Raw genomic sequence first — 13,957 nt, forward strand, 5'->3', positions numbered from 1 at the left:
TGGGTTCGTGGAGAGACTGTGATAGGCTTCCCTAAAGAGATGGGTTTTAAGAGCACATTTGAGACTTTTTAGATTGGGTTGGATAAGGCACAGAATTGAGGTAGCTCGGGGGAAGTCCTGGAGTAGGTTTAATTGAATTTGGCTTATAGGTACTGGTAGTTTTTCTTTAATACACCATTAAGCTATGCATGAAAGGAAATCTATCATGATGAATCTACTCAGCATATCTGATGATACATACCTCCTGCCTGCCTCTGCCCTAATCTGTAATTTTAGTCATATGTAAATTGCCTCTGCAGTTAATTTACATACTGGCAGTCCCAGAATTACATATAAGATAGGTTCTTTAGGTGTGTTCTTAAGGTGAATTTGTTTGAAAGTCGGAACTTGGTATATTTTAGAACTGGGACAATAAAAATGTCTAACTAGAGTGACAATTGGATTTTCAAGTTTTTTTCTAATCTACATGTCGCGTTTTTGGACCGTTTTAAAGCATGCGCTTTCAGTCCGTTTAAAAACGCATGCGTTTTTTTGTTTACATTGTGTTTGGTTGGATGAAATCTGTTTCACAGCTGCCTACACTTCTAGAAATTAGCAGACTGAAAATACATGCTTTAAAAGGCATCACCCTAATGGGAACAAGGATGATCAATTAAGCATCATTACAGACACCTTACAGCTGATCATTGCAGCCTGGGAGTAAAGTAAAGCATCCACAGAGTTTTACCAGTGGTCACATTGGGTAAAGAGGTCCATCTGTAAGTTTTGTGTTCTTAAGTAGGGGATTGTCTGTATGACTAAAATAAATTTTTTTTTTTAACGATATAGGTTCCAGGATTATTAAATTATAGATTGGGGCAGAAGCAGGAGGAATCTACCATCACATCTACTTCTGATGGTAGATTCCTCATGGTAGGTTTCCTTTTAAGTCCGTTTAATTAAGTTGCCAAGACTAAAATTGGATATAACCGGTCTCCCAGACACAGGGAGTGTGTGTATGGGAGTCAGTTCTCTTTTCCACACATTTGCAGTTTTGTTCATTTAGTCATAAATGCAATAGCAATATCCATTGTACTGCACGAGAAACAAGTTGGTTGATGTGGAGTGAGACAAGAGTCCATTGTTCTGTAGTGACTCCTTAAACAGATGTTCACAACTATCTACAGCTGTTTTACATACCCCTTCAGAGGAAGGAGTGAGAAATTGATATTTGTTCATTATTTTCACTCTTCCTGGATAGCCTGGCATGTTATCTAGTTTAGCCTTTTAATATAGTTATTATCTACTGTACTACAAACTTAAAGGGAACCTGTCACCGGGAACCTCATTTTCACTAAACACAGGTTACACCTGCAGTGCAAATATGTCTTTCTGCCTTCTCAAAGCATTTGCGTTAGAATATAATTGTGTGTTATAACTTACCTTGCACACTGACAGAATCCTCTGTGTAGTCCCAGGGGTTGGACATTGGTTTGGATGCATTTAAAAAAAACAACATGTGACTTGTCTGTGACTTGCAGACTCCTCAGCTTTTGGCCCCCACTTTTGTTCTCCTGTACAGCTCCTCCCACTCCCACTGATGTCAGCTTACCAGGCGAGGAGCTGTGCAGGTGCACAAAAGTGGCAGACAAGTCACATGTTGTTTTTTTGACATGCATCAAAAGCCCAACCCCTGGGACCACACAATGTATCCTGTCAGAGTGCAAGGTACGTTTTAACACACAATTATATTGTAATGTAAATGCTTAGAGAAGACAGAAAGGCAGATTTGCACTGCAGATGTAATGGGCTTTTAAAACCTGTATATTAAAAAATTATAGACAACTAGAAAGATAAGGCGGCACTCACCCGGAAACTCTTCAATGTTTATTGATGGATGCACGGACAATACAGGACGCCAACATGCGGCAAGGCTACGGGCTGTTTTGCGCTGAACAGCGCTTCCTCTAGCCTCTAATTTTCTTCAGTGAAAATTAGGTCCCTGGTGACAGTTTCCCTTTTACAGTAAATATGTACCAGAAAGAAATAGTTTTTTCTTAATCTGGGTTAATGCTTGATCTTATGCAACACCCTCGCCGATGCAAGGCAGAGGAGTGGTTGCGAATGCGTCCCACCATGTAGCTTGCAGCCTGTGTAGGGTCTAGTCAGCCCCACAGCATGTCACTACATCACACTACATAGTCCTTATAGGACACAGGGGAACACTGCAGTAGTAGATCCTGCCTGGCAAGCCTGGAGTTAACTGTTTTGTCTGATGTCATATGTGTCAGCCAATCACAGGTGTTATACTTTGTCTCTGTGAGCTGAGATGTGAGCTGAGAGGTAATTAGAGGAGCAGCCACCACCTGACCAGGGGAGTAACGAGACCCTGTCAGGAAACTTCCAGAAGAAGTTAGTCTCTCTCAGGAGAGAGAAGAGAGCAGTCAGACTAGGAGTCTGCAGAAGCAGACTGGAGTAACTCCAGTCTAAACTCTATACAGCTAGCATACCAGATCAGAGCAGGAAGAGCCTAGCCCCTGCCTGAAGAGTGGAGCTAATAGCTAAGAGTTAGTGAGGAAAGGGGTTTTCATCCTACCTTTAAGGGTGATACCTGAAGCACTCCAGGACAAACTGAAGCATCCAGGCTGGCGCTCTACATCCTGTGGCTCCCTCCAGCTGCATCTCAGCACTCCACTACTCTGTTAAAGGCACGTTGCTGCGGTTCCTGTCGGTTCCAATAAAGAACTGTAAGTTGTTTTTGTTCAACCTCTGCCTCCGTCTGGTCCCTGCTACTACAGCTGCCATCATCACAGGCACCCTGTCCACTACACAGACACTCATACTCTAGACACCAAAGGGTTGCCCCAGGGAGAACCGCTATAGCAGCCTCTCCCTCATCATTTCTTGCCAACACCACCCTACTGGAGACCTGCCAGGCTGTAGGACAGCCCTCCGGTTCCCCATACCAAGCACCGTGACACTAGCGTGCCTAGGCCGCAACCGCCAGCCACTCAGGTACTGCAGGCCCCGGCTGACTCCAGGCCCCGAGAAAAGGCTAGGTCCCGGTGGGGGATGTTGCACTTACGTTTTATCTTTAGTTACTAGTTGTGAATTGAGGTGCCCAGGGACACTGGTGATACCTGATTTGAAATTGGCGTAAATAAGAACTTAAAAAAAAAAAACGAGATTCTAAGTCATTTAGCATTAGAAAGCGATAGCAAACACAAAACTTATGATTGTCCAGCATAAAGCAAGCCCCCACAAACTTTCAATATCGTTCCCTGATTACTGTTACGTTTACTTAATTTTTGTTTTTTTTGTTTTACGGTATTTATTTTGTGCTGTTTAAAAAAAAATATAATAATCTTGCCATAAAATTGCACAATTTGGGGGAGACTGTGCTTTTATTTTTGTGCATTTGACTCTGCCCATAGCATCTATAATGAAACAGACAAATCTATGTCTGGTCCGCTGCTGGCCATGTGCCTTCATGCTCCTTGTGAGCGTGGCCCAAAAGGGGAAAATAATTGCAATACCTAATGGTTTGCAAGGCTTTGTGTTGTGTTATTTGGGGCTTGTATTTTAAGAAACTGGTGTACAAGTCCTGATACATCTCCTGGCTTCACTTTACATGTCAAGATAGTGGAGCAGAACTATTAATAGATGTATATTGGTAAATTACCCACGATCCTGCCCTACCCCCACAGGGGAAATGGCCAACCCCTTTAAATTTCCAAGTGGTCACCAGTCGCCTTGTGTAAAGAGATTTTGTAGCGGACAACTCCAAATGGCTGTTTTTTTCTTTAGAAAGATGTGGAAACGTCCTACTTATGGTGTAAATCTTATGTGACTTGAGGTGTTGCCATGGAGCAATGTGATATATTTTTCATTGTGCACAATGTGTATGGTATCTCACTTTTCACAGCTCACTTTCTTAGTCGGTCTAACAAGGTCACATTTATATTTTGTGGAATAAAGTTATGCTCCTAGCAGTTCTATTTTTCAGCCCCGGGTTGCTATGACAATTTACAGTGTTTTACCGTCTGACCAATTACTGAGAAAATTGCTTGGGAAGGTTAATTATGCTGCATTAAAAAAAATTCCAAGCAAGTAAAAATGTGATCAATCTTTACTTCCTAAGAAATGCAGTCTAATAAGAGGTGGAGGAGGGATTTCCTCCAAAATAACATCTGAATTGGGTGGTGATCTGCAGGACCCATTATTGTGCTCGAGCCTAGGGCACTTCAGAAGGTCCTCTGATACTTTGGTTGATAGTCCAACCCTGAGAGAATTTCCCACTTGTGTTTTAGAAGCGTAGGGGGGAATTTATCACACGCCGGTATGGCTTTGGGCAAATCTACGCCGGTGGCCATGCCCCTCTATGCCATGTCCACATGGTGGGGAAGAGGCCTAGTCGCATAATGATCGCAAATTTGTGATTATTAAACTCCTTCTACGCCAGCTGTAAAAGCAGGGATACATTTCTCCCATAGTCATGTAACATCACTCTTGTGGGGCAATTTCTACCTACTGAATAGTCTCAAAAAGTGGAATTCGTGGTGTGGGACAGAATGAAGCATTCATTTGCAGTTTACGGTTGCTTCAACAAACCTTGATTTCAGACAGACCAATTTAAAGGAAATCTACCATCACGATAAATCAGGGCCACTTACTTACTCATAGATCCAGGCGCCGTGACTTTGGTAATCTTCTTATAGTTGTTAAAATATAAAAGTAAATATAAAATCAACGTTTAGAATTATGCTAATGAACCAGAAGGGTTCTGCGGTGACCGATGTGGATAATAAAAATAATTCTGTATTTATATAGCGCACACAGATTACACAGCACTATGCAGAACTTGCAAAATCAGTCCCTGTCCCCAACTGGCCTCACAATCTAATCAACCCAACAGTATGTTTTGGAGTGTGGGAGGAAACTTTAGGAAAGTTGCGCAAACACAGAGAGAACATACAAACTCTTTGCAGCCGTTGACCCTGGGACTTGAACCCAGGTCCCCAGCGATGCAAGGCTATAATGCTAACCACTGAGTCACCGCATCCATTAAAAACAAACAGACAAGATGCAAAAAAAGAAGGTAATTTGCTGTGAAAGCAGACAACCATCTTTATTTTGCATGGGCAAGAATCTGCTCGTTCGTGTGGAATCACTTTTCATACATCATTTACTGATTTTTGTTATTCTACCTTTTCTTTGTTGTTACAAGTTGCAGCCGATCAGATTCAAGAATCCCTTTTTCTAAGTAAAATGTGTGATGTAGATGTATAGAAAGTTTTGTTGCATATACTACTGATGTTTTTGTTAAATTACTGGGGACACTGAAATTAAATGATGAAATAGTTTGTGTTTCTATATCGATGTGAATCGACCTTTGCATTACAGCAGTTTCTAAAACCTTTATGTGGTAATATTTTACAGAAATCCATACTGAATTATTAATGGAGGCTATAAAAGATACAGTATTTGAAAAATGTAGTCAGAATGTTCCTGCACGTAACTGCATCCTAATGAAATAATTTTTATGACTGTTTTTTTACTTTATAACTTCTTACTCAATTATTAAAGGGGTTGTCCACTTTCAGCAAATAATTGATATGTAATGTGTTGTTTGTGTAATGAACAGTTAGACAATTTCCCAATATACTTTCTGTATCAATTCCTCACGGTTTTCTAGATCTCTGCTTGCTGTCTTCCGATAGGAAGCATCATTGTTTACTTCTTGTGGGTAAGAATGTTTCCTGGTCATGTGATGTCTCATAGGTGCACGGCTTGTTATAGTAATCAGAGCTGTATGATATAACAAGCCGTGCGCCTGTGTGAAGTCACATGACCAAGGTCCAGTGTTTATCTACAGGAAGTAAATTGTAAAGCTTCCTATAGAATGACAGCAAGCAGAGATCTAGAAAACAGTGAGGAATTGATACAAAGTATATTGCAAAATATACTGTTCAGTACACAAACAACATCAAACAAATTTGCTGAATATGGAAAACCCCTTTAAGGGCTGCTCAATAAATACCTTGAGGGTCCTCTTTTCCTATGACACTGCTGTGTCTGCACACCCTTGGGGGAAATCTGCGTCGTGTTGTAGAGGTGGTATGCATTTATTAACACCACTAACACTTCTGTTCATGGTGTGATATGAGGAGGAGGATAGTAAATGTTGGGAGAGCTCTGTGAGCAGAAGTTTAGAATGTAGAAGTTGAAGCCTAAAATTTTTTTGGACATCCCAAAGCTGGGAGATTTTTTTTTTTCTGACGCATAGAAGTGAAATTTGTAACCACCTCCCCCTGGCATCTATTAACCTGTTGGACGCAATTGATGACGTGCTACATCAGCTTGTGAAGCAGGAGCACAGAGGGCTTCTGTAACACCCCAATAGCCCTTGTAGGCTCATAAGCATAATTTTAAATTATTGAATTTAGAAGGAAGGAGGCAATGAATAAGCAATATGAGAAAATTACCACGGTCACCGTGCCTGGATCTATGAGTAAGTGTCCCTGGTTTTGATACTTCATGTTTCTTGTGGATTTCCTATAAAGAGAATCTGTCTTTCAAATGAATCCAAAATAAAACCTTCATTAAAAACTGATTAAAAAGCATGGTCATGCATACTACATTTTACTTACATTGCCTTGTTGATAGTCAACTTAGGTCACTGTTCATATAATATTCCACTGCCAGATAGTGTCAGCAACGAGAAATCTAGTTTGTGGGACATTGTAAATGTAATGACTTAGAGAGTTAAAGCCCAAATCCTGCGATTACAGTATTCATACAGTAATCAAGATGTTGTTTGTTTCTCCCCAGATCAGGGAAGGATTAAAAAAAAAAATTCTACATTCTGGATCAAGGGAGAAATCTGTAAGGTGAAGAAGATGTGACCTGCTGACACAGAGATGAAATTCGGCACTCCCAGGTGATTATCACTATGTGCACCCTGTCTGTGCACCCTGTCTGTGCACCCATTATTGCCCAGTCTGATATAATGTAGGTTGGCAACATACAGGTTTGGTGAATGGCCATGTTTATGTCATTGTATTTGCACAATGATGAGAAGAATAACAAAGTCTGCTAGGCTATTAAAAAGAAATGACAAACATAAACCTTATGGCACCATTTTAGGTTTATAGGATGTGTTAGGCAGAAGCTCTCATCATAATTTCAGCTATTCTCTTGGTGTGAACTGCACATTGAGTATGCACTACAGTGATGGGTTAAAGAGATTTATATTACTAGAAGACAAAGGATTGTGAATTTGGAAACTTAGCATGCCGAATGCTTTTTTATCACAACAGTGAGGAGATTCGGGACACCCCTGTATATGTTGGTGAGTTGTTACTGATGAAATTGGGTTTGGACAACCAACAATTATTAATCATGGCCCAACATGCACATCATCTCCATCTGATCATTTGTTTTGCACTACAGTTGGAACAGGATGTGGTAACTATGTCAGTAGTGTAGGAGCTGTACGGATTTACTGTGCTGCTTACATTGAAGTGAATGCAAGTGACGCCTGCAGTAAGTGGCTCTACGGCAAGGATCTGGCTTCATCTGTAGAGTTAATCCGTGGCCATACACCTATCAGCTGTGCAACTGCCCTAATCGTTTTGGGGCAGATAACTCCATTAAAAGAGTGTTGATGGCTAAAATTGTTACGTTGAATTTTGAACATTTTATAATCGAAACGTATCTGCGCCGGCATACGTTTGACTGCATATAGAGGAGGAGGGTTGACCCCCTCCCCTCTCCATAGCGATGCACCGTGTTGTAACACGGGGAAAGATAGAATTTGTCCTATCTTTTCCCCGTGTACGGTGCCGCACATGTGCAGCTCCGTGTGGCCATTGACGGCCTATGGGGGTTGTACATATGGCCCACTGCAGTCTTGTAAATGCGACCTAATTTTCATACTTATTTTCTACTAATAAAAGAAGGAAAAATATCCATTGGTGTGTGCCATGCTCTTTGATAGATACAACAAGGAGTGAGAATCCTACATGAGCACCACCAGTACTAAAGAGTGCGGTATCCCTTGCTTTACACTTATACTTAAGTATTTATACTTACTGTATATTAGGAACACACGTATATGCACACACATGTATACACAAGTATAATATGAAGACACATAGACGCACCTCCAGCTTCGCTATATTTTAACATAAACCTCATGTAAATGAAGAGAAGCAGGGCTAATATCATAGGAGCGGCACATCATTATTTATTGAATATCAGCCCCAGTGGGTGAAAGACAAAAAATGTAAATCAGAAATATGCAAATGCCTTGAAATTGGCAGAGTAGTGAGGTGTGAATGAAATCAAACACATCGTTAATAAGTCGGTCGGCTTGTGAAAAAACTTGCATTAGCAGATGAATAGTGACTACGGTTCTGGTTTAGCTGCGAGGCCTCCATTTAAACACATTTATGAATCTGGGTCAGGCTGTTTAGTAGAGTAAGCTGCGTGCTGTACATTATCCAGATTCACCTCCAGCTTAATGGCCTAGGAAATGGAATTTCTAACTTCACTCAAAACCTGGAAATTCAATGTCACATTTATTGTATCGGGGCCCAGGAAGATGACGTGAAGGAATTTATTATCGCTCATTGGCATTTTCAGAGTGTTTATGTGAATGGGAAGGGATCACTGGTGGGTTTCAACCTCTGCTTTACTCATTTAGAGTTTTCGATTGGTATTTTACCGGTTTGTGATTGTAATCTTTGGCCCCAAAGTTGTAGAGAGTAAACTTTATCTTGTTAGACATCTGAAGGGTCTCATCTTTATGAAGACACCTGCTGTTATACCCATTGTCAAGATAGGTAAAGCGTTTTTATCCCCTAGGCGAGTGGTGGCGAATTTATGGCACGGGGACCAGAGGTGGCACTCAGAGCCCTTTCTGTGGGCACCCAGGCCATCACCCCAACACAGAGTTTGCCAGCTAGGACACAAGGCTTTCTCCTGTGATCCAATGCAGCCCAGGATGTGCCACGCTCAGTGCTATTTTAAAGCGACATCCTCACAAGAAGGTGTGGATAGAGACAGAGTATTGTTGAAGCTCCTGCTCTGGCTCCCCTGATTCTTCCTCTTGAGGGGACCCAGGAGGGAAGCTACAATCCAAATTTCTCCATAATCTTTCTATTGTTATTGGTGAACTCAGGACGCCAGTACAATTAAAACCTGTGATACAACAGGGATCAATAAGTTACTGCTTAAATTGTCATGTTGGCACTTTGTGACATATAAGTGGGTTTTGCTTGTAGTTTGGGCACTCTGTCTCCAAAAGGTTCGCCATCAATGCTCTATGCAATTCCTGTTTTGACAAGGGTCTGTCAGACGTTCCCTGTTAACAAATGTAGGAACTGTTCAAGGTCATTTGTTTGTAACATAACAATGACGTCCACGACTCTCCGTCCACCGTTTTTTTTTTGATGGCCTATATTCAGGACCTTTGAATGGGGGAGGGCACATAACTGACCCCCGTAAAGATCAGCTTTTTCGGAAGGATGAAAGGCAACACTACAAAGTGATAGGAACGTGGAAGCCAACTGCTCTGTGTGTTACAATAAGCTTCACTTCAATAGGATCTGAGCTTGCAGTAATGGCACATGCCAACTATACACTGGACAGAGCCATATGCCTCCAAGTGGGAGTGCACAAGTCCTCATCCATCCTTAAAGTTTCTTGTGATTATAAATGTTCATCTTTCTCCCGCTGCTCTTCTTTCTGTAATTACTGACAGATTTCTATAAGATCCGAACACATAAGCCAATTTTGGCAGGAACAGCGGACTGTCATATGTATACTCTAGTCTATCCCCTGACTGAAGATATCGGGTAGAAGGAAGGATCAAGTATGTTGACTTTAACAGAAGGTATACTTTGTCACCAGAGATATTTGGCATGTGTTCATACTTACAAAATTAGAGAACTTCCTATTTGCTGCATTGCGCTATTTACTTAAGCTTCACTTTATACTTAAAACGCAGCACATAAGTCAGGAGGCACAGCTGTCAGCAAAGAGCTATTAAAGGTGTATGGGCAACTCTTACTCCCATCCTACACATCTTAGTACGCAGCCAGCGGCTACTATGACACAGTGATGGGTATGCCCACTCAGCCTCCTTGCATTCATTTAAGAGCAAGTATCCTGTATAATAATACATTCTGACACACACGTTTTGACTTGAGGCGCATTTCTAGAAGTTGAAAAATTACAAAAAAATTTCTATTTTTTTTACAAGGTGACATATGGCTGCTGCAACAGCTCTCATTGTACAGCTTTGTATAATTGGCACTTTTATTATTCATATTATGATTCATCTCCTCAAGGTTGATATCGCTAGAGCTTGAAGAAAGCTTGGTAACTAAAGGGGACCCTGAGCATTCAGATACTGCTGTCGACCGGTTATATGTTTTAATTTTGCACCTTGAAGCACATTCTCCCCTTCTTACCCAGGGTGCAGGTATCCATAGTTTGCAGCACACAGGTTTGGCTGTCAAATAGTGGGTTGGCTCTAACTGCGAGATTGACGCCCTGAGGCCAGTGGCTCATTGAGACATTCCTGACCTATCTTACCCATTACAAATCTTTCTATGCAAAATAATCAAAACAGTATTAAGAATGGGATTGGAACATCAAACTTCTGTGCACTTATCCAAATTGAAAATGTTTCATTAGGGTCTATGATTATCACCATAGTCCCCAGCTCTCCTAGAAACAGTCAATCATGCGAATGGCAAATAATCCTCACCAAATCCTCATAGAACACTAATAATTTATACCAAGACCTTATAAATGTCTTTGAATTACAATTCATATGTGGCCAGCAATCCCATTCATTTCCGCATTAGTGACGCATATTCAGGTGGTGGATTTCCATATGGATAATGTCTGCTAACCTCCGACCTGTGAAAGATTAGTGAAGGTTTGGACAGCAAGTCCACCACCAAGAACTGAAATTATGGGGTTGCAACATTTCCAATCAGCTACCTATAATACAAGCCAAGTACTGTGATATCTAGAGTCCGTTCATGAAAATTGAAATAATATCTATTGATATATTATATCATATATTATCTTAATATTAAATATTATTTTAGTTGAGTATTCTGAGAATTGCACATTGGAGAAATACCGCTGTGACCGTGGGGCTTTCAGGAAAAGGAATTACTGTGGTTGTTTTGTGTACTGTAATGTAAGTGCAATGTACCGTCTCTATATGATCAAAAACAAAACATGATGGTCTACTCGTGTCTCCTCAATTCCTTATGGGGAATGTCAAGAAAATTGAAAACCTGCTCACAGGATCCCACAGGTCCAGGGTTGCAAATACGGTATACATAACCTAGTATTCGCGCAGACACTGTGACTTTAATTGTTCACAAATGTGCATGTGCAAAGTCTACATTCATCACTTCCGATGCATTTTTAGTAGAAAGACTACGTTCTGTGGTGAGATGTATGTGTCAGGTATTTATACCAAAATGGGAGGGTAGCAATGGTTTATCAATGACTAAGGGTGGGCTTTCCATCTGAAAACTTGTTGGCTTGAGGGATGATGTCAACTTTTGACATGCATGTTAGTTGAACAGTAAAAGCCTCCGTGTCTGTGCAACTTGCTGGATCATGTATTTTTTTTTTTCATTGTACCACTATGGATAGCAATATTCAACTTTTGGCCATATACATGGAAGATACCTAAGAATTCTGTCATTTTTCACCAGTCTAACATTTATTCCCATCAACTTCAAATGCAAGCAGTGCTGTAGTGTAAAGCATGAGGAATGTGAAGGGATTAAACTTATGAAAGTCACATATTTTTCAATTGGACCTCAGGGGTCTTTAGCCTTGATTCCCTTTGATGACACAGAGATAAGTGCCAACTAACACTAAAAAACTTAAACCTTGAGGGTATAGACCTCATTCAGTCAGGGCTTCCGCTGTGTATACATTTGAAATGTGCTTATATTGGTATATTTCAATAGAATTGCTAACACTTTATTATTTGATGACATATCTACAAGTCTGACCCTAGAGACTAGTCCTGCATGGCTGAAATGGATTCCGTAATTTTGATGGAAAGGTGACACAATGAAATGTCTCATTTTATAGAGCTCTATGTGTATAATATTCTATTTGTTACAATGTGATATTCTATGCAGTATGCCCTTGGTATAAACTGTGAATGTGTGTATTAATCTTGGAGTACGGCCATTCCAAGCGCATAGATAATTTACTAGATGATTTATTAATGATAATAATTTGCCTCATTATGGATTCTCTGTTAATGCTGGAAGCCGGAACTGACAATCTCTTTTCTCTTTGTGGTTAAAGTATAATATATGTAAGAAATCGGCAGCACACTCTCACCAGCCAGAGTCCAATAGATAACCAAATGAAAAAAACGGCAGCACTCCAAATGGTGAATACAAACGTGGTGTTTATTCCACCTCTAGTGACGTTTCAGCTGTGTCCCAGCCTTTGTCAAGCGAGGTGTGTAATGATACATATGAAATCATCATCATATAAAGTAAACAACAAATAAGTGATCCTTACATACATTTACTGTGCATGATCATATGTAATTTCATCCATATAAAAATGTACAGATGTATGTGTCAGGTACTTATACCAAAATGGGTGGGTGGCAATGGTTTAGCAATGACTAAGGGTGGTCTTTCCATCTGAAAACTTGTTGTTTTGAGGCACTCATTAATATACCTGATCGTGTACTCAGACATAAGAAAATACAGATGGCCCGCTACTTAAGGGCACCCAACTTACAGAAGACCCCTAGTTAAAGACGGACCTCTCTGCCCACTGTGACCTCTGGTGAAGCTCTCTGGATGCTTTCCTTTAGTCCCAGACTGCAATGATCAGCTGTAAGGTGTCTGTAATGAAGCTTTATTGATAATCATTGGTCCAATTACAGCAAAAAAAAAAAGAAACTACAATTGTTTCTGGGGCAAAAATAAATTTTGTCTGGATCTACAATTATAAAATAGACAATTTTGTCATGCATACAAATTCAACTTGATAACAAACCTTTGGAACCTATATTGTATGTAACCCGGGGACTGCCTGTACATTTATATTTACAGTAATATTGTGATTCACCCGTGTGGGCACCTCCTCCTGGCATAGTTAAGCAAACACACGCTGTTGGCTAGTGTTTTCTCTAAACATACATGGGACCCACTTGATTTAAGTCGACCCTGGAGATGTTAACAGCTACCTCATGTATGAAATCACAGCAGCCTCCACGGACTTCTACTCCTCCCCATCCTTCATGGACTTCTACTCCTCCCTATCCTTTATGGACTTCTACTCCTCCCTATCCTTTATGGACTTCTACTCCTCCCTATCCTTTAAAGACTTCTACTCCTCCCTATCCTTTATGGACTTCTACTCCTCCCTATCCTTTATGGACTTCTACTCCTCCCTGTCCTCTATGGACTTCTACTCCTCCCTGTCCTTTATGGACTTCTACTCCTCCCTGTCCTTTATGGACTTCTACTCCTCCCTGTCCTTTATGGACTTCTACTCCTCCCTGTCCTCTATGGACTTCTACTCCTCCCTGTCCTCTATGGACTTCTACTCCTCCCTGTCCTCTATGGACTTCTACTCCTCCCCGTCCTCTATGGACTTCTACTCCTCCCCGTCCTCTATGGACTTCTACTCCTCCCCGTCCTCTATGGACTTCTACTCCTCCCCGTCCTTTATGGACTTCTACTCCTCCCCGTCCTTTATGGACTTCTACTCCTCCCCGTCCTTTATGGACTTCTACTCCTCCCCGTCCTTTATGGACTTCTACTCCTCCCCGTCCTTTATGGACTTCTACTCCTCCCCGTCCTTTATGGACTTCTACTCCTCCCCGTCCTTTATGGACTTCTACTCCTCCCCGTCCTTTATGGACTTCTACTCCTCCCCGTCCTTTATGGACTTCTACTCC

At 41.0% G+C, this 13,957-nt stretch overlaps 1 protein-coding gene across 4 annotated transcripts in view; it reads left to right on the forward strand.

The window, feature by feature from the left end:
- Positions 1-13,957, forward strand: part of PAG1 (phosphoprotein membrane anchor with glycosphingolipid microdomains 1) — a 124,428-nt gene that overhangs the window by 62,516 nt on the left and 47,955 nt on the right. For 2 of the 4 annotated variants that reach the window (XM_072151639.1, XM_072151640.1), the window contains one exon: positions 6,811-6,919. The exons of the other annotated variants lie outside the window; for them this stretch is intronic. The gene's annotated coding sequence lies outside the window, so the exon portion shown is untranslated. The remainder of the gene's footprint in view (positions 1-6,810; positions 6,920-13,957) is intronic. 4 annotated transcript variants of the gene reach the window in all.

Source organism: Engystomops pustulosus, chromosome 5 (genome assembly GCF_040894005.1).
Source record: "Engystomops pustulosus chromosome 5, aEngPut4.maternal, whole genome shotgun sequence".
Lineage (NCBI taxonomy): Eukaryota > Metazoa > Chordata > Amphibia > Anura > Leptodactylidae > Engystomops > Engystomops pustulosus.